Raw genomic sequence first — 21,865 nt, 5'->3', positions numbered from 1 at the left:
ATTTCTGGACTCTCAGCTTTCCATGATTTTTCTTGTAGAAACTTCACAGCTAATGTTTTGTGTGTTTACTGTTCGATTTATGACCGTATTTATGGTGCTTTGTTTTTTTAGACATTATCGCCCGGATTGTATATAGTGCGAGCGGAGTTGCACGTGCAAATCAGGTTGTATTCTGCAGGTCACGTTTGCATGCGCAACTTGAATATTTTAACAAGTCAATCTGCCGATAATTGCCACTAATTGGCATTAATTAGAATTTACGCACAGAACTTGCTAAGCGTATTCTGTAAAGTTCTGCGTATAAATTCCAAGATGCAGAACTGAAAAGGGGGCGTGGAATGGGTGGGTCGTGGGTGTTTCTAAAATCTATGTGCGCTGATATGGAATGCACCCATTCCGCATCTTAGTGGCTGTCAATTACACCATGTTTTACTTGGCGTAAATATGGATGACTAAATTTAGTTGATGGGCACTAGGCGTATTCTTTAAACTGTACCTAACTTTAGTTTATAGAATACGCCTAGGTGTATTTTTTTTTCATCGCCATCCATAGAATCTAGCCCTATCGGTGTTTAAACGTTTGCATGTTTGCTGCATCAGGCGGCCTCTTACTAGATTTGTGGCCCATAAGTATTTTAATTGTCTAAAACACCTAGTTTAAGAGAACATAGTTTTGTGTCATCTGAGTTGCTGATTTCATTCCAAAAGATGATTACAAATGATATGATCTGACCTTGATTGAAAGCATTCAGAAATGATGCCTAAGTGCGGCAGATCTTCTGCAAAGTCAGAGCATCTGCTGTTTGTAGATGAGATGGCTGTAATTCAGGGCTGTTTCTAAAGAGACAATCCAATCAGTATTTAAAGGCTGTTGGTGAAGAAGGCTGTCTGGTTATAGAAACAGAATGGCCTTCAAAGAAAAAAAAGAGAAAACAATTTGAAAATTAAAATTCACAAGACGTGAAACCCAGAAATCTGCTGGTGTGGTTAAAAGACATTTTCACAGCTGCTACGTGGGATATGTATCCCGTGGTGCTGCTGCTGCTTCAGTATTATGTGTCATACTGATTCAAGGCATCTTTCCTGTACCATTCTATCCTCACATAGTGTGGCCAATCTCTTGTTTTCTGCTTCCATGAAAGAAAACTCTACCCTGATGGGATTTCAGAGAGCTGAACTTAGTTGTGCATTGCATGTTAGCAGCAGGGGCTTTATAGATCTCCAGTGAATAAAAGTGGGGGTGTCTAGCCCATGGGACACTGAGGCTGCCGCGTTGGACCTGTAGGGTAGCATAAGTTCTTGCTGCCAAATATGCATGGCCTTTGGTTCCAAACAGTCATTTATTTTTAGCAGCAGCCGTTGTTCAACAGAAATCCTAAAGTAGCGTTGTTTGTGTTGTACAAAACTCTGAGCTTGTAAGGAAAATGATGCCTCATTAGTGTTTCTTTGATGGGAATTTTAGAAGAATTTTGATTGAGACTGGTTTTGTGGAAAACAGTTGGCTAAAAATAGCTGCCAGAGCAGATTATGTGAGAAAAATATGCAGATGTGGTGCTGATACATCACAAAGCAGCCAAGTGTAGGAATAAAACATGCATTTTATTTGTTTTGCGTAAATGTATGACCTGCCAATCCAGGAAGCAGATCCTTCTCTCAATGGGCTATAATATCAACATACAATAACACAAAATTCCCATACACAAATGCAAACAAATGTATAAAATCCTAAAACCTCTATTAACCCTTGTGATAAAAATACAACTCTTAGCATATATGTGCTTTTCTGTATACTGATTTTTTTCCATCAGCAGGTCACAGGCAGCAACGAGAAAAGCAACTGTTTCCAGCTGTTTTTGATAGAATCTGCATTTATCTGTCGTAACTTTTCTTTTTCAATGCTTGTTGTGAGCTGTCTCAGAGGCAAATTTGATATAACATGAGGAAATGTGGCTTCCAAAAGACTCTTGGAGGTAGTAACATAGTAAATGACGACAGATAAAGACCTGTACTATCCATCCATTCTGCCCAACAAGATAAGCTCATTTTACGTGGTATGCAGTACTTTATATGTATACCTTGCCATTCTCAGGGCGTAAACCGTAAAAGTCTGTCCAGCACTGTTCTTGTACTAAGTTCTGTAGCTAACGTCAAAGCCCCTTAAAACTTACACTCTGGCCCATCCACGTCTCTTCAGTCACGATCAGGGCATAGACCGTAGCAGTCTGCCAGCTCCCAGTTTGTTTCTCAGTTACCAGCGTCACCACCCAATCTCCGCTAAGATTCCGCGGAACCATTCCTTCTAAACAGGATTCCTTTGTGTTTATCCCACGCATGTGGTGAGGTGTCAGGTGCTGTGACCTTTTTTTGAACTTTCATAAATTTTAATGTCAACACGGTATGTAAGCTTTGAATCTTTATCACCCAGAGGATGCTTCAAACTAAATGCCTCCTCTCTTTTCCATGCTGCCTCCAGGTCTGTATAATATCTGATCTGTATACGTAGCCTGAGATCCAGGGGAAGCAAAAATCCGTACCTTATTCTGGCCCTACAGTAGAATTTTTGCACTCTCCACCTGCATAACTGTAGGCAGTAACTTCTTGCTTATTTGTACCCCACAGCTTCTCCCTAGTTCAGGGGGTGTAAGCAAAAATATCTGACTCTTTGTTCCAGGTGAGCCAGTCTACCAATTACCCCTGCACTTGTGTACACACACATACTCACCACAGCAAATGAGGACCTACAATTTAAACTGCGGCTTCTAAACACAAACCTCATGAGAGCTATAAACTTTAGGTGTTAATAGCCATACTGGGTCAGACCAATGGTTCATTTAGCCCAGTGGCCAATCCAGGTCACAAGTACCAGGCAGAAAGCCAGTTAGTAGTGTGCAGAATCTCAGGGCAAGCAATGGCTTCCCCCATGTCTGTCTCAATAGCAGACTATGGACTTTCCCTCCAGAAACTTGTCCAAACCTATTTTAAATCCAGATACAGTAACCGCCATTACCACATCCTCCGGCTGAGAGTTCAGAGCTTAACTATTCTTTGAATGAAAAAAATATTTCCTCCTCTTTGTTTTAAATGTATTTCCATGTAATTTCCTCGAGTGTCAACTGGTCTTTGTACATTTTGAAAGAGTGAAAAATCGATTCACTTTTACCTGTTCTACCTCGCTCATGCTCCCTCAGCTGTCTCTTTTCCAAGCTGAAGAGGCCTAACCTCTTTAGCTTTTCCTCATATGAGAGGCATTCCATCCCCTTTAACATTGTCACTCTTCTTTGAACCGTTTCAAATTCCGCTATACCTTTTTTGAGATACGGCGACCAGAATTGAATAGGTGAGGTCGCACCATGGAGCGATAGAGTCATTTTAGTATTCCTGGTCTTATTTTTCATCCCTTTCCTAATAATTCCTAGGATCCTGTTTGCTTTTTTGGCTGCCATCACACACTGGGCAAAAGATTCCAGTGTATTGTCTACAATGACACCTAGATCTTTTTCTTGGGTGCTGACTCCTAAGGTGGACCCCAGCATCAGGTAACTATGATTCAGATTATTCTTCCCAATGTGCATCACTGTGCATTTGTCCACATTAAATGTCATCTGCCATTTGGATGCCTAGTCTTCCAGTTTCCAAAGGACTTCCTGCAATTTTTCACAATCCACATGCGTTTGACAACTTTGAATAGTTTTGTGTCATCTGCAAATTTAAATACCTAGCTCGTCATTCCATTTTCCAGATCATTTGTAAATATGTTAAACTGGTGAGGCAAGACTTCCCTTGGCTGAACCCATGCTGACTCTGTCCCATTAAACTATGTTTGTCTGCATTCCATAATTTTTATTCTTTATAATAGTTTCCACTGTTTTGCCCAGCACTGATTGCTCAGCACTGACATAAGTCTTACCAGTCTGTAATTTCCCAGATCACCCCTGGAACCCTTTTTAAAAATTGGCGTTATGTTCAGATACTATGAATGATTTTAACAACAGGTTACAGATCACTAACAGCAGATCAGCAATTTCATGTTTGAATTCTTTCAGTACCCTGGGATGTATGCCAGAGTACTTATAGGTTTGTAGCAGTGCTTCTTGACCTATGTTACAAAGTGTCCAAATAAAAGCCCCAAATCCTTAAAAGATTGCCCAGCAATTTGGCTGAGGTGTTTTCCATTACTATCAGGTTATGAAGCGTAAATCTTCTTCCTCTGGAAGCTGTTTTGTGCGGTGTAAGGGTGAAGAAAGTCTCTGCTTTTATATCATGATGTAACTTCAGTCTGATCCACCAGGAACTTAGTGATTCTTGGGGCATTTTGTTTCTGTATATTTCACAACAGCAGCAGCAGTAGTATGCTGGTCTCCTGTGTCATTTATTTATCTTCTTGTCCTTGTACAAATTTAGTTTACGTAATAACACCCAAGCACTCCCCTCCCCTCCCCTATGGTGTAGGCCACTTCTGAAATCAGTGGGATGAAGCAAATCAGGACTTTTGATGTAAATGCCAGGGAGGAACTGATGTCAGCATGAATTTTCATATCCTGGACACTCTCTTGATCTGCAGATTCTGATATTTAACAGTAGTCCTGCCAGTTCTTTTGCGCTTTTAATAACCTTGAGGCATGCCTGGATCTATTGCATCTTTCCATTAAGGTTTTCTAATTTTAGTATTTTCTTTTTCTTAAACACCTTTGTCTTTGTGGTTGCTCAAAATACCACCTGAGACATTAGAAATTTTAACTATAGGACAGTTCCCCTCTTTGTCAACAGTTACACTCACACCCAAAGCTTCTTAAGTGAAAGAACCTAAAAAGAAAAAAGCAAATTTGTTTTTTTTTTTCTCTCTCAACACAAAACCTAATCATATCAGCACTGTAGACTCTTTAAACTTCAGCAAAGGGAAAGGTAGGTAAGAGATTTCTGGCCTTTGTTGCATAGACAATAACATGACTTGGATTTTCTCAGAAGTTTTGAAAAACACATTCATGGTAGTAACAAACAGATTAGTCACAGACCCGGAGACATACACTGGAATGTGAGAAGACTGTTGCACCGGTGACTAGCATTAGAAAATCTGTTGTTAATTTGTTCAGAGATTTTTTTTTTTGGAATTGGGCTTTTAATTTCTAGATGTTCAGTGAAATATTAGGCTTTTTTCATTCCTTCACTTGTCTGTCTCCCTTTCTTCTATCTTTCCTTTCTTGCTTCTCTGTAGATGTCTCACTCTCATATGATTGACTGGGAATCTTGCTTCTCTCCCATCATTTGTCTATCTTTTTGATGTGGGTTTGTTTGGGGTTGTTTTTTTTGCTTCTCTAAATCTTATTATTTTTATTTCACCTTTTCGCCTCCTCTAGTTCTCCTTTTCTGTATGTGTCATAAGATAGAGAGAGCACATCTCCTTGATGCATGAACCAGTAGGATTTCCAGTTCACTGCTTGACATTTGAATTCTTTGTCACAATCATAAATCATCATATAGAGGGAATAAACCATGCTATGATGAATTTGCAGAGGAACGTGTGGTTGGTTTGTTGCTCAGCAAATGGGAGAAGTTAGACAAGAGGAGAGGGACTCCAGTGGGATATGGAGAGGTCTTAGGTGATACTGCTTACCCAGAGAGTGAACAGTTTATTGGGTGAATTCAGTGATCATTGAAGTCTGCAGGATATCGGCACTCTAGCAGGGGAAATTTGCAGTGGCCTTGCGGTGATCATAGGTTATGAGCCCCAGGTTATTTTTTTTCACAAATGGTATTTTGGTTCATGGATTTCTCTACTCTAAATTAATTAATTATTGTGGGGGTGGTGGGGAGTAAACATGGTTCCTCAACCTTTTGACTAATCTGTTTATTACAGTATCTTTCATTTTTATTTATTCGATTGAGACACACCTTTTCAAAGAGTCCAGGGTCAGATACAACAAATACATCAATAGAAAAGCAAAATAATTGAAGCAAACAGAACATCTCTAAAACCTAGTAGTGAATTTAACAAATAAAACGTAAATTCTCAAAAGCAGCATCATAAAAGAAAACAGAGGTAGATTGAATTATTGAAATACACATACATAGACAACCTATTCGGTTAAATTAGACACACAAGGGAAGCCTCTAGATTAGGTTTTAAAAGGACAGGGCGAATGATTGTAGCTTTCCAGATGGGAGTGGATCAGACTGCTGCTTAAACTGTTGTGAATCATAGAGAGATACAAAGGGAGGAAGCCATGTAGTATAATCATTTGATTATGCTGTGTGGTAATATCATCTATGTTTTGTAGCATATTGGACCTAGGTGAAATTGCAATCCTGAAAATCTGGTAGTGGTCCTCTTGGGGTGTTTTTTAATGGTAGTATGATACCTTTATGGAAGCATGCATGTATGCCTAGTGTGTCCCGCATGCTTTAAGAGCACTTTGTGGTTGTACTGCAGGTGTGGAATATGCATTTTTCTGGAGGAATCCACCCAGTCCCATGAGCACAATCAATGTTTGCATTATGTCAAACGTCTTGTTTTGGAGATTGAAGGATTACAGTGCCACCAGGACACTAACAAGAGTGTGGCCTCTGATATGTTGCTTAGCTCTCCTGTAACATTCAGGTATGCCCTGATACCTAACATAACCTAACAGGCTGCTCACAAATGTAATTTCAGCCTGTGTGTCAGGCCTTAGATGATTGGTATAGACAGCTCACTGCTTGGGAGCTTTATTCTTTGTGCTGCACTGCTCGAACCAGACAGGGAAAACACTGGACTGTTCCTACTGGTTTCATGTTAAGTCCCTGGTGCAGCCCTTGAGAGGGCGAAACATGGCCATGTTGGGTGGTTGGAAGAAAGTTAAATGCTGTAGGTGTACGTGACATCTGACTTCAAGCCTAGATTAAAAAGAGAATCACATGGTTGCTAAAAATATCGTGGCTGTGAGATTACTCTTGAATTATTACAGGAGGGCACAGTTAAAAAGAGCCAGGCTTTTGCTATGTTTCTGATCTTACTCCCAGTATTCTGGCTTTCTCAAATTATGTAAGTTTTCTGTACCACTTGACTACAAGGACAGTGTACATCGTAGCTGCATTTCACAAATCCCAATTCAAAATAATCGTCAAGTAAAATCAATATGGCTTAGGTATATGGGAGTCCAAAGGTAATATGGAGTGTCTTGCCCTCACATACCCTTCAGTGTGTTTCTGGCAGGATGCCCAGCTAATGATGAGACCACATCTCTGATGATTTTACAGAGAGGGTGTTGCTTCCCTGGAATAGTCTGACTGAGGAAGTGATAGAAATGACACAGTGAGTGAAGACAGATAAAGAGCAGAATGGCATATATGACCTGCCCAGTAAAGAGGGATGTGCAGAAATTTCCCATGTGGAACTCAGCATGAAAGATGCAGTGAACCAGAGGTGTGGACTGGAAAGGTTAGCAGCTGTTTTTCCTGTTATCTGTCCTCTTCCCAGCTCAGCCTGGTCATTGGAAAAGCTTTCTCCTGATGTATCAGAATGTGGGCAGTGCCTTGTTATATTGATTGATTTAATGGTATAGCTCAAGTTATCCCTAACTTTGAATGGGTTGCAAAATCACATACACAGTTTTAAAACATAAAATTTAACAATTTAACCATTCTGACATGTAAAACATTAAAACACTCAACAAGCCTAAAGAAAAAGTAAGTATGACTTCTGTGCTGCCTGAACACCATGTTTAGGAAGTTAGAAATCTGGAAACGTTCGTTGATTATACACTTTTAACTACTTCCTGATCATCAAGGATGGTGAAAGCCTGCAATTCGACTGAGAGTAAATTCCATGATGTCTGTCCTGCTACCAAAAATGTGAGCTTGAGTGTTGGTATAAGCGACACAAAACAAAATAGATGGACATCGAATAAAGTTTCAACATTTGGGTAGGGTCTGGTCAGGGGGAGGGAGGGGGCTACTGGTTTGGGGATTGGGAATGGGACTGCCACTAAACGCAACAGGAAAAGTAGAGAAGATAACACAAGTAGCAGCTCTGGGACTCTATATGAGGAGATCTCACACAGGAAAGAACACCTTTATTGGCACCTGTATAGACCTGACACGGGGCCATGTTTTGGCGAGACAAACCTGCCTGCCTCAGAGATCATGCAAACTCTGGCAGATGTTAAATATTGGTACAAGCATATAATCCTGGAGCAATGCATATATAAATAATGACGAACGCAGCTCGAAGAATTGTAAGGCTTAAAAAAAAGCTGTGGTGCAAAGAAAGTGGTAAAACTTTAAAAAGCCGCAATAAACAACGGAGTTGCCACAGGATGCCGCAGTTATTTTTTTGGGGGGTGGGGTGATAAGGTTTGGGGTGACTGAGGATCTAGGGGGTTATCTTGAGGGGAGGGGGGAAGCTATTAAATTTTCTGCTGCAATACAGGGTGTGAACTAATTCACCTCGGATCTGCTGCTAAATTTCTCATGTTATGCTCCCTTAAAACCTTCACTGCATTGGGTGGAATAGCTAGTAGCTTACTTAACCTTTATTTTAATACACTGTGCATGATGTCTTCTGGTGAGAAATCCATTTCTGCATGGTTCACTTGCTAATGTTTGTGCATTCCTCTCGTTAACTGTGTGTTGCGTCCTGTGGTAGTTTTCTGCATCGGACCCTGAATTAGAGGAGTTGAAATGGTTGCTTGGACAGTTAACAGCACTTCAGAGAAAACATTTATATCATGGCCGGTTTGGAAGAAGACTGTGACCATTGCCTCTAAATTTGCATTGTTCGGGCCATATCTTTGAAACATTTCCAAATGTACATAGCAGCATTCATATGTGTATATTGTTTGTATGAGTTAAAACTGATTTCAGAAAGCCTATATGAACACCTGGATATCCACCGTATAGAGATTTCAAGGGCCGTGGTTTGGTTGGGTCTAAAATCTACACGTCTTCCCATTTTACAAAGGAGCAAGATTCCCATTTTATTTATTTATTTATTTATTTTATTTATTTGTTGCATTTGTATCCCACATTTTCTCACCTATTTGTAGGCTCAATGTGGCTTACAGTGTTCTGCCCTGGCTATTGCCATGGCTGACTACAGATACTCATATTCTTGTGTTGTTATTAATTGTAACATAGTGGAATAAAACATTGGGTATAACGAGATCAATAATGAAATAACAATTAAAACAGTAATGTACTAAGGTTCAGGTGATGGGTCGTTGTGGTATGTTCTGTTGAAGAGAGAGGTCTTCAGTGATTTCCGAAAATTGATTAGGTCGCTTATTTTTTTTCACATCAAGTGGTAATGCATTCCAAAGCTGCGTTCCTATTTTGGGATGTACCCCCACTCAAGTGCACCTGTAGTTTTTGTTTAAAAAAAATGCTTTTTTAGGCCATAGCTTTACACGAGGGATTAGAGTCAGTCTCCTTCATCCTCTGTAGTTTATTTCCACCTCCAAAATGAGACCACTACTACTACTATTTAGCATTTCTATGGCGCTACAAGGCGTACGCAGCGCTGCACAAACATAGAAGAAAGACAGTCCCTGCTCAAAGAGCTTACAATCTAATAGACAAAAAATAAATAAAGTAAGCAAATCAAATCAATTAATGTGAACGGGAAGGAAGAGAGGAGGGTAGGTGGAGGCGAGTGGTTACAAGTGGTTACGAGTCAAAAGCAATGTTAAAGAGGTGGGCTTTCAGACTAGATTTAAAGGTGGCAAAGGATGGGGCAAGACATAGGGGCTCAGGAAGTTTATTCCAGGCGTAGGGTGCAGCGAGACAGAAGGCGCGAAGTCTGGAGTTGGCAGTAGTGGAGAAGGGAACAGATGATAAGGATTTATCCATGGAGCGGAGTGCACGGGAAGGGGTGTAGGGAAGGACGAGTGTGGAGAGATACTGAGGAGCAGCAGAGTGAGTACATTTATAGGTTAGTAGAAGAAGTTTGAACAGGATGCGAAAACGGATAGGGAGCCAGTGAAGGGTCTTGAGGAGAGGGGTAGTATGAGTAAAGCGACCCTGGCGGAAGATGAGACGGGCAGCAGAGTTTTGAACCGACTGGAGAGGTGAGAGGTGACTAAGAGGGAGGCCAGCAAGAAGCAGATTGCAGTAGTCTAAACGAGAGGTGACGGGTGTGGATGAGGGTTTTGGTAGAGTGCTCGGAAAGAAAGGGGCGGATTATATGGATGTTGTAAAGAAAGAAACAACAGGACTTGGCAATCTGCTGGATATGAGCAGAGAAGGAGAGAGAAGAGTCAAAGATGACCCCAAGGTTTCGAGCTGAGGAGACGGAGAATGAGAGAGCCATCAACAGAAATAGAAAATGGGGGGAGCGGGGAGGTGGGTTTGGGGGGAAAATGAGAAGCTCGGTTTTGGTCATATTTAATTTCAGGTGGCATTGGGACATCCAGACAGCAATGTCAGACAAGCACGCTGAAACTTTGGTTTGAATGCAAGGTGAGATATCAGGGGTAGAAAGGTAGATTTGGGAGTCATCAGCATAGAGATGGTAGGAAAAGCCATGGGATGAGATTAATGAACCAAGGGAAGAAGTGTAGATAGAAAAGAGGAGGGGACCAAGAACAGAACCCTGAGGTACGCCGACAGGCAGAGGGATAGAAGTAGAAGAGGATCCACCAGAGTGAACACTAAAGGTGCGGAGGGAGAGGTAGGAAGAGAACCAGGAAAGGACAGAGCCCTGGAATCCAAGTGAGGACAGGGTATCGAGAAGTATGCTGTGATCGACAGTGTCAAAAGCAGCGGAAAGATCAAGAAGAATGAGGATGGAATATTGACCTCTGGATTTAGCCAGTAATAGGTTATTGGAGACTTTAGTAAGCGCAGTTTCGGTTGAGTGGAGAGGGCGAAAGCCAGATTGTAGTGGGTCAAGAATAGCATGTGAGGAGAGAAAATCAAGGCAGCGGCGGTGAACAGCACGCTCAAGTAACTTGGAGAGAAAAGGAAGGAGGGAGATGGGTCGGTAATTAGAGGGATAAGTAGGGTCGAGTGAAGGCTTCTTAAGGAGAGGTGTGACCACGGCATGTTTAAAGGCAGCAGGGACAGTCGCAGTGGAAAGTGAGAGGTTGAGAATGTGACAGATAAAAGGAATAAGAGCAGACCAAGTTAAAAGCCTGGCCTCGCTGCTCGATTGACGGCACTTTCACATGTTGATCGCAGAATTAGACTCGCACAAAACTACAAGTATAAACCTGACTACCTTTCTGGGCAGACTGCATAGGCCATGCTGGTTTTTATCTGCCGTCATTTTCTGCTTCTACTTACAGGGGGCTTATTACTGAAAGTTCGGTAATGAGATAAAGCGGAGGTGAGGTTCCCTTTTACTGATGAAGTTTGGGAGTCTTTCTAGCGTTGGAGTTCATATACCGTTTCAGAGTATCTTTCCACACCCCTGTAGTGCTGGCAATAGATACTCAGCAGCAAAATCAGTTTAAAAAAGCCAGCAAGATATCCCTTAATATATAAATCTAGCAGGTAATGTTATACATTGTAGTAACAGGGACAAAGGGAAACAGGAAAGGGAAATGGGACTTGATATACCGCCTTTCTGAGGTTTTTTGCAACTACATTCAAAGCGGTTTACATATACTCAGGTACTTATTTTGTACCAGGGGCAATGGAGGGTTAAGTGACTTGCCCAGAGTCACAAGGAGCTGCAGTGGGAATCAGAAAGTCAGCCATTGTTTACCTAGGTCTTTGGGGTTGGAGTAGAATGTGTTTTGTACAGTTTGTGTGTTATTTTGTATCTAAGTTTGCATGTGATGTTTGATGAGTAAACCATGGGATGGCTTTGCATGGGGTGGGCGGGCGTTGAGTGTGATTATTTTTAACTAGTACATGTCGTTATTTTGTATCTCACTTTGAACATTTTCTGGTGATGTGAGTAAATAAGTGTACAGAAATAAATAAAAATAAGCTTCTACTTGTTCATTTGGGGCTTTGGGGAGCTGAGGCAATGCTTGTTCCCCCCCCCCCCCCCAGTGGTCCTACAAACTCAAGCTTGAGAGATATTTGCTTCCACACCAGCTTCCTAGCTAGCCTTGGGGAGGGGGCATGACTGAACTGTCTGTTCAATAGTATGTATAAAACTCACGGGTGCATCATTTAAAAGTTGATAGCTTATCAACATGCTGCTAAGCCTGTTAGCCATCCAGCTGGCATGTGCAGAGGTGGCCTGAAAAGTGCACCAGGGGCTCTAAATAATGTGATAATGCTTTTTCTGTGACAGGAATTGTTGGATACAATTGTTAACATGTTACCAGTAATCCGTAACATATTCAAAATGGCTGCCTTACCTGAGGATCTGGAGGGTGGCCAATGTACTGCCTGTTTTTAAAAGGGGCTCCCAGAGTGATCCAGGAAACTAGATCAGTCTGAGGCATGCACTGGTGCCAGGTAAAATAACTAACTGGCCATATAGAGCAGTGATTCTTAACCATTGGTGCCTGCAGGAAGAGGTCAAACGGGGTGTGGAGAAGGGTCTTGAAACCTGAGCAGTTTATTGAAACTTACTGAATAGTGAAGGGCAGTTATTGGTAGTATAACGTGTACTACTATAATCTTAGTGACTTGTTAGCTGTCAGTCACTAGTGGACATGTGGTTTAGGAAGGGGGTGCGAGGGTTTCATTAAATGGTGCAGGAACAAAAAATGGTTAAGAACCCTTGATATGGACAGCATGGGTTCAGCAGAGGCAAGCCTTGCTTTTTGCCAGTTTATCAGATTTTCTGAAAAAGTAGACATACAAGTACATAATAATGAACTGGTTGATAATAGTGTATTTGGATTTTCGGAAGGTGTCAGAGTCTCACAGGAGACACCCCTTAGGGCAAATTATGCAGAATTATGTGATTATGCTTGCCCTTGTTAATTGTAGAGGGAATTATGCACATGCTAGTAGATATATGCAGTATTGTGCACATACATGTGACACAGTCCCAGTTCTGTGGAGCCTACAGTCTATTGAAGACACACAAACGGGACAAAAGAATTAGAGTTTCTTTCATTATGGATCATTATGGATATTAACAGGAGAATAAGGTATTAAGATTTAAAAGCAGCCTTAAATAGGTAGATATTTAGACTGGACTTCATGGGGGTCAGAGAAGGGAGTATGACATACTGACTTGAGAAGTTTAGGCGTATGGTACAGTAAGTAGGCAAAAATGAAGTTGCGCATTGGAGATGGGGCACAGTTAAGTGATTTACTTGACCAATGGAATTCCCAAGGAAGGGGGTAGGAAGAGAAGAAGCAGAATGAATGCACTTGTGGGTGAGTAAGGGAAGTTTGACTTGCATGCAGAAATAGATAAGTCAATGAATTGACCTAAGAGGGGTTATGTGAGTGTAGCAGCAATGCTAGAGGAAGATCAGTCTATTTAAATCTTGGCTGCGTGACTTAAGCGGAGAGAGAGATGAGTGTGGATAAAATTTGTGGTAGTCTGTTCAGGAAGGAAGGGGTAGATTTAAAGAAAAAAGTGACGGCTTTTAGGATAAGCAAAAGTGGGTTTATGGATAAAATGATAAACTCTGTCTTGGTCATGTTAATATGCTGGTGAGAAATCCAAGCAACAGCGTCAGACAAGTAGGCTGGATTCCTAGTGAAATTTCTAGTTTAAAGAGGTAGATCTGAGAGTCATCTGCATAAAGATGTTACTAAAAGTGTGGGTGAAGATCGGAACCCCAAAGGAGAAAATACATAAAAAGAAGAGGTTCCAAGACAGAGCCCTGAGGTACTTCGATTTGATAGTGGGAGAATCCAACAGAGCGTATACTTAAAGTGTGATGGAAGAGCTTAAGAAGAAAACCAAGACTGCATAAAGAACTGAAATCCAAAATGGATTGAATCAAGGGAAATTTTGCCTCACCAATCTACTACATTTCTTTGAAGGGGTGAATAAATGTGGATGAAGGTGTATCTGGATTTTCAAATGGCATTTGACAAAGTACCTCATGATGAAAGACTCCTGAGAAAATTAGAAAGTCATTGGATAGGAGGTAATGTCCTATTGTGGATTAAAAACTAGTTAAAAACAGAAAATAGAGAATAGGGTTAAATGGTCAGTATTCTCAATGGACAAGGGTAGATAGTGGGGTTCCCCAGGGGTCTGTGCTGGGACCGCTGCTTTTTAAAAACACTTTATAAATGATCTAGAGATGGGAATAACTAGTGAGGTAATTAAATTTGTTGATGACACTAAGTTATTCAAAGTTGTTAAATTGCAAGAGGATTGTGAAAATGTACAAGAGGACCTTATGAGACTGGGCATCCAAACGGATATGATGTTTAATGTGAGCAAGTGCAGAGTGATGCATGTGGGAAAGAGGAACCCAAACTATAGCTATGTGATGCAAGGTTCCACTTTAGGAGTCACTGCCCAGGAAAAGGATCTAGGTGTCATCATTGATGATATGTGGAAACCCTCTGCTCATTGTGCAGCGGTGGTTAAGAAAGCAAATAGAATGTTAGAAAATATTAGGAAAGGAATGGGAAACAAAAATGAGGACGTTATAATGGTGCGATTGCATCTCAAATACTGTGTGCAATTTTGGTCACCGCATCCCAAAAAAAGATATAGTGGAATTCGAAAATGTATAGAGAAGGGCGATGAAAATGATAAAGGGGATGGGTGGGACTGCTTCCCTATGAGGAAAGACTAACGCGGCTAGGGCTCTTCAGCTTGGAGAAGAGATGGCTGAGAAGCTGAGGGAGAGGTCTATAAAATACTGAGTGGAATGAAATGGGTATGAATCTCTTGTGAATCTCTTGTTCACTCTTCCCAAAAATACTAGGAATAGGGGGAATACAATGAAGCTAATAAGTAGCAAATTTAAATCAAACCAGAGAAAATATTTCTTCATTCAACATGTAATTGAAACTCTGGAATTTGTTGCCAGAGAATATAGTTAAAGCAGTTAGCTTAGCAGGGTTTTAAAAAGGTTTAGATAAGTTCCTAAAAGAAAAGTTCATAAGCCATTATTAAAATGAACTTGAAAAAATCCACTGCTTATTTCTAGGATAAGCAGTGTAAAATCTGTTTTACTGTTCTGGGATATTGCCAGATACTTGTGACCTGAATTGGCCACTGTTGGAAACAAGATACTGGGCTTGATATATCTTCGGTCTGTCCCAGTATGGCAATGCTTTTATTCTTATGTTCTTATCCATGTGAAAAGCAGGTGGTGATTAACAGTATTGAAGGCAGCAGATAGGCCAAGAAGGATGGGGATCAAGTAAGAGGGACTTTAGTTTTGGCCAGGAATAAGTCACTAGAGAATTTGGCAAGGGCTGTTACTGTAGAATGTAGGAGGTGAAATCCAGATTGGAGTGAAGCAAGAATAGCTTGATATGAAAGAAAGTCAAGGCAGGAGATATGAACCTGCAACCCTAGCACATTTGAGCCTAAAACAAAAATGAAGGAATTCTTTAACTTAGACCTAGTAAGTAGCCTGCTACACTTGATGAGAGTGGAAAATGAAATGGTTTCACGGCCGCCTTCATTTTTGTTTCTATATTGGAATATGCTAGAAGTCAGTTGTCAAAACCACAGCCTTTATCTTTGACGCACCAGTTTGTGGTGGTGTTTGTAATTGCTACATCAGAACATTTCTTCCATTACATAAATATACTAAGAGACTTTTGGAGTTTGTGGTATATTGAACCTGTGCTAATGGAGCATCATAGAAACAGAAGAAAACAGAATGTAGAAAATAACAGCAGGTAAAGACCATATGACCTATCCAGTCAGCCCATCTGTACCAAATGCTTGGCTCTACAATCCCTTCCTCTCCATCGGAGGTCCTCTGCTGTCTGCCCACATCCGCCACCCTTTTCCTAAAGAAATTTCCTTAAATTACTCCTCAGTCTGTCCCCTTTCACCGTTGTCCCTCAGCCCTTTGCTTCCTTTCTGTTGAAAGAGGCCCACTTTCTAGGCTTTCATGCCATGGAAATATTTAACTGTCTGTCACGTCTGCCCTCTGCCCATTCTTCTGAAGTATATATTGAGATCTTTGTCTGTCCCCATATACCTTGACAAAGACTGCTGACCAATTTAGTAACTGCCCTCTGTGCTGACAACTTCCTGTTGATAATCTTTTTGAAGTTTTGGTCTCTAGAATTGTGCATAACATTTCAAATGAGGTCTCATCACAGAATTTTACAGAGGCACTATCACCGTTCCCCCCCCCCCCCCCCCCCCACCCCTGCTGTCCACTGCTGTCCATCCAAGCATCCTTTCTGGCTTTTTCCTTAATCTTCTCCACTTTTTAAGATCATCAGATACAATTACTCTTAAATCCCACTCTTCTTTCATGAACAGAAGTGCTTTATCCCTTATACTGTACTGCTCCCTTGGGTTTTTGCAGCCCAAATGCATGATCTGCTATTTTTAGCATTAATTTAGAGTTGCTGAATTATAGATTATTCTTCAAGCTTTCCTAGATCCCCTCCTTATGTTATCTTTACCTTCTAAACATAGGAGCCAACTTTTCAAAATGATTGGAGGTGCTGAATGAGCACAACCCAATATTCTCCCACCACCACCAAAAAAGAAATAGTCTTAGACTACATTCACCTTTTTGTTTTTTTTTTAATTTATTGCAATAGTCAAATAAAACAATAACAACAGAGCAATACCAACTTGAAAATGAATGGAGTGAAAAATGTCTACTGCCTAAGTAGTTGCAGGGTACAAGTGTAAAAACTTGCCCTACTGCATTTCTTATCAGCTGTGGGAGACGGATTGCTGTTCTGATAAGTCCTAAGTTCAAAACAGGCTATTTCCCTCATATTGACAAACCATAGCTGCAGATAGTGGTAGTGAATCTTCTGCCACCCAATAGGACAGAATCAATATCTTGATGAGCAAAAGAGCATTATAAAGGAAGTGTTGAAGACTTACTTTTTTTTTTTCCCCTTACCTTTTCGGCTGATTCTTTGAGAAGCATTGTGTAGCCTCCTTTTCTTTGTATTTTCTTTCATAGCAAAATGGTTCATTTCCCTTAAGATATCCCTTTTCAGCTTTGCCCGCTGCTTTTCTGCTTCCTCAGATGTTTCTGTCCAGCTAATGACTCCTTGAGGTATGTTCCATCTTTAATAAAGTTAGTTCTCCTGATGTCTAGGACCCTCACTTTAAAATGAACTGTGTCCTGACATTTGAAGAATTATGCTAGCCCTTGCGCTCAGTAAAATACAGGCCAATGGCTCATAATAAGAGCTAGGCTTCTTAAAATCAAAATCATCTCTGATACAAAAGAGAGCTAGCTTGTAAGAATCAGTGATCACCTTTGACACAGTTACATTTCACTGTAGCAAATGCTGAAATGAGGTAATTGAGAGCTGGCAAGGGAGGGGGGGCATTTGCTCTGAGACTGGCACCTACAAGACGTCATAAGCAAGAGTTGCTATAGTTATGTAGAGATAATACTGGGTCAGCTGCACCCCGGGTGAGAACATCCAAAGGGAGGGGGCTAGGGAAAGTTTGGGGAAAATGCAAAGTCATCTAATAAGATGCGCTCTGAGCATATCTTGTTTATACTTAGAGCTTGATAGTATGTGAAGTCATTTTGATCAACTGATAAGGTCCAAGAACCCTGGTGACAAAGCTAGGGTCCAGTGAAATGAATAGGGTGAGAATAGTATAAAAATGGGAGTCAGAAGGGTGACAGACGTTCCGTGAACTGCTGTTCAAACCATACGAATACCCGATTTGCCTGTATTGCTATTGGTAAGATTGAAATAAACTATCTTCTTATATCCCAGCGAGTCCTTCTGATTATGGAGTTCGTTAATTCCTGGACTGTGTAAGAGCAGTCTGGGGGAGAATGAGGTCAGAATAGGTGGGGAACACGCAAATTATTAACACATTTCACCATGTAGCGAGGGCGGCTGGCACCCGGGGCGGGTCGCCGCTGCGCACCCCCCCCCCCCCGGCGCGCATTCTTACCATTGGCATAGGAAAGGGGACGGGTGGGAGGGCCGCTCCGCCCCCAGTGCATGTCGCTGGGAGCTGCGTCAGCTCTGCTGGGTCCCTGCTCTCTGTGCCCCGGAACAGGAAGTAACCTGTTCCGGGGCAGAGAGAGCAGGGAACCAGCGGAGACGACCCCCCCCCCCCCCCCCCCAGTGGCGTGCACCCGGGGCGGACTGCCCCCCCCCCTTCCTACGCCACTGCACCACACCATCTGGTAGTCATTGAATGCCAGGTAATCATTTGACTTTGGATATAGCTCATGTCTTTCTCCATAGTTCAAGGTGAGTTACTTTCAGGTACAGAACATTTTTCCCATCCCTGGAGGGCTTACAGTCTGTCTGTAACTCAGGCAATGGAGGATTAAGTGTCTTACCTGAGATCAAAAGGAGCAGTAGAGGAATTTGTACCTGACTTCCAAGGTTCTCAGCCCACTGCTCTAGCTGACAGGCTATGCCTCCACTTTATTACTATAACATCAGAAACACTCTCCTCATTCGTAAGCAGCAGGTTGTGTGGCTCCCTTACGCATGGATTCTGTTACCAGTTGCTAGAATAGTTCTACCTAATCCAGGATCTCTCTGTCTCAGCAGGAATGTCCCAGTCAACATCACAGCTAATATCTTGCATTTTATCATATTGGTTTGATGCTGAAATGTACCTTGAGGTTCATATAATTGCATGTTTTAATAAATTTGTAAACTGGTTAGAATATTTTTATTTATTTTTATTACCGTATTGGTGTTCGTCAATACCAGTATGAACAAATACAAGGTGATATTGTGGAATAATAAGGTTCCTGTGTGACAGGCTCGTTAGGGGATCTTAGTGGGGAAGAGTTGGGTTATGTCCATTCTGAGCTTTGGTTTCATTGTGTTGCAGGTATTCAGGCTTTTATGTTGGGTCGGTGGGGTATGCCTTTTTGAATTAATCGCCTGGGTAACTGTATCGTCGGTGAGGAGAGCGAAGTTTGACCAGGTTCGGTCCGCTGGGTATTAACCAGGGGTTGGGTCCAAACCATTGATGAAGTTTTCGATATCCGTGTTGTCCTGAGGTAGAGATTTGCGTAGGTTGGGTATACATTTTGTAAATAATAAAATATTGTGAATATCTTCAGTGAAATCTGTCCACTGTGAAGCAGGCGTGTATGTCACAGTAATGTAAATAGATGTTTGCTCTCTTTTTTGTCGTATTGATCCAAAGTGCCTCCTCCTTACCTCATAAGTCCTGCAGTTCTGTTGCTTTAATAATATTTTTAACATTTATTTATTGGGATTTATTAACAGCCTTAATGAAGAATGTACAGCAGGTTGTGCAGTGTCGCTTCTCCCTTTCTTCCTATGTTACCCTTCCCAAATGGATTATATAGCCCAGTATAAGTACAGCTGTGAGCTACGTCTCTGACTCACTAAATCAAAGTCAGCATCTTCTGTTACAGCTTCTAGATCCAAAACTGTTTTCCTTACTATGGGCATTAGTATACACAGCTTTCCAAATGTTGCCCTTTTTCCCATTTCCATAATAGGCTAGCCTGTCTGCTGGGGAAGACACTTAACCCCTTCTATAGTAGATGGACGGCTCCTCTGTATTCTCAGTGAGGTGTCAGGTTGGCAGCAGTGAATGTTGTTCAACTCTACAAAAGCTCAGGACTCTATAGAACAACATTGCAAAGACCTAGCCAAGCGGGATTTACCTAGCAGGGGATCATCCTGTACTTTGCTACTTGCATATCATCAGAGTGTGAGAAGCTGCAGCATAGAGTATAGACAGAGGTGAAGCCACAGGATGGCACGACCCAATAGTGTTTTTCCAAGCTCAGCTGGAGCTGCTTGGGCTTTCACTGTTCTATCAATAACCTCTTTTGTTAAAATTCTGCAAAAACAACAAGAAATCAAGCATACAATTAGAAGAGGTTTTTGTTGGGTTTGCAGTGTATTCAGCTGCAAGCTGCAGTTTGAGAACAAGCTGTACGTATTATTAATGTATGTTAGGATTTATTGTGCATGAGTGTGTGTTTGGACATGTAAGTATGATGCGTGTTTGTGTCCTGTCCTAGACCACTGTGCATCCTTAAGGTAGGCTGGGGATGAGGGGATGCTCTTGAGGAGGACAATGACAAAAATTTACAATTAAAATTTTTGATGGAATAGCGGCTATACTATTCCAACCTATTTATGTGCCCTGATAGTTTAGGGTAGGCAGGCAAAAGCAATCCCCAGTCACTGTGCCAGCTCCATGTTCAAAATGTCAGCCACAACTTGTAGCCATAGTCTTGCTGTACCATCACCAGGGTTCAGGACCGTAGTGGTAGTGCTACGGGACCACCACTAGAGGTCCCGGGCTTACGGGGAAGGTGGGGTTAGGAGGAGGGTGGGATGACCATGACGGTCAAAATTAGTGACTTTAATACTTCTAATCATGATTAGGGTTTGTTTGTTTACTGTAATCATTAACTCACACACATATGTATGTATGTATATAGATAGATATATATATACACACTCCCATCTATAAGGCAGTGCAGCTGTGCTCCAGCCAGAGTCCGAATCACCGCCTATGGCTCAGCTCCGTGTCTGGATCCCTGAAGGCTCCCTTCAGAGTGAGGTTGATGCGTCACATCCTTCTCCAGGGATAGAGTTCAGCAGTCCTTTGGTGCTCTGGGGCTTGCAGCACGTCTGACTTTAGAAATTGTTTTTAAGAACAAATTTATCTATCCAATGTAGAAAAGGTTGAAAGCAGCTTAAGAATAGTTTTGCAGTTCCCCCATCATATCTGCCAGGAGTTGATTAAATCCTGGGATAGATGCTTGTATGCACAGGGACCTTTTTTAAAATTTGTGCTGTATATTAATACTTTTGTAAAACATATTTAGTAGCAACTTCTTGCAAAATACATGTGTCAAGAAGAAATTGTCTTAGGTTTAATACTGTCTAAATATGATATGTATAGTTTTTTGCTTTACCTATAATAATATACACCGCCTTGAGTGAATTCCTTCTAAAAGGCGGTAAATAAATCCTAATAAATAATAACAAAGAGAGAGAAAAGGAACTGAAAGTGTGAAGACATCTGCATCAGTTGGTCAGCAGATGAGTAAACATCTGGGACAAAGTGCTTAGCATGTCTCTGGAGAATAGATAACTTTACAAGGACATTTGGGAGGTCCTTTTACTATGGAGCGCTAAGTGATAAGACACCCATTATATTCCTATGAGCGTCTTATCATTGAGCATACCTTAGTAAAAGGACCCCTTGGTGCATGAAGAAAGGTGTGAGAGGCCAGGATGAGATATCCTCCAAAGAGATTAAAAGTGCCTTTTTGCTGTGTATTTTATTTGGTTGGTCTCTGCTCTGAGGAGAACTTTGTAAGTCTGAGTGCTCTGAAAGTATGCCTCCATGTCTCATTAATCCATGCTTATGTACGTATGTGCTCTGTAATTTTGTTCTTTATAATAGTCTCTACCATTTTGCCTGGCACTGACAGGCTCGCTGGTCTATAATTTATATATTTGTTTTGTTCGCCCTGAGGCAGGGGAGCACTGTCCCCCATGTTGGGTCCTGTCCATATGGTGCTTTATCAATAAAGACTTCTTTTCTACTTATTTGGCTTCTGGAGGTCATTTGATCTACCCCTACTCTTATCTTATTGTACATATTTCATGCAATTTTATGCATGTATAGTTTTATGTATTTGATTTATTCATTTTTTATGTGCTATTTGTGCTTTATGAGGATTCCTGATGAAGGCTTGATTGCTGAAACACAGCTTGTGTTGGGGCCACCCACGAAGTGTTTGTGTATCTTATAAAGCTTATGCAATTCTACTTAGGACTAAGAATGTGCCAATAAAGTTTTACCTCCGTCCATCCTGGAACAGATTTGTTTTTTTGGCCACTTCTCATTTTGTTT

At 41.3% G+C, this 21,865-nt stretch overlaps 1 protein-coding gene across 3 annotated transcripts in view; it reads left to right on the top strand.

The window, feature by feature from the left end:
• Positions 1-21,865, top strand: part of TMCC1 (transmembrane and coiled-coil domain family 1) — a 150,714-nt gene that overhangs the window by 7,702 nt on the left and 121,147 nt on the right. The gene's annotated exons all lie outside the window — the stretch shown is intronic.

Source organism: Microcaecilia unicolor, chromosome 6 (assembly GCF_901765095.1).
Source record: "Microcaecilia unicolor chromosome 6, aMicUni1.1, whole genome shotgun sequence".
In the NCBI taxonomy this organism is placed as follows: domain Eukaryota; kingdom Metazoa; phylum Chordata; class Amphibia; order Gymnophiona; family Siphonopidae; genus Microcaecilia; species Microcaecilia unicolor.
This window is presented reverse-complemented; position numbering and strand designations above follow the sequence as displayed.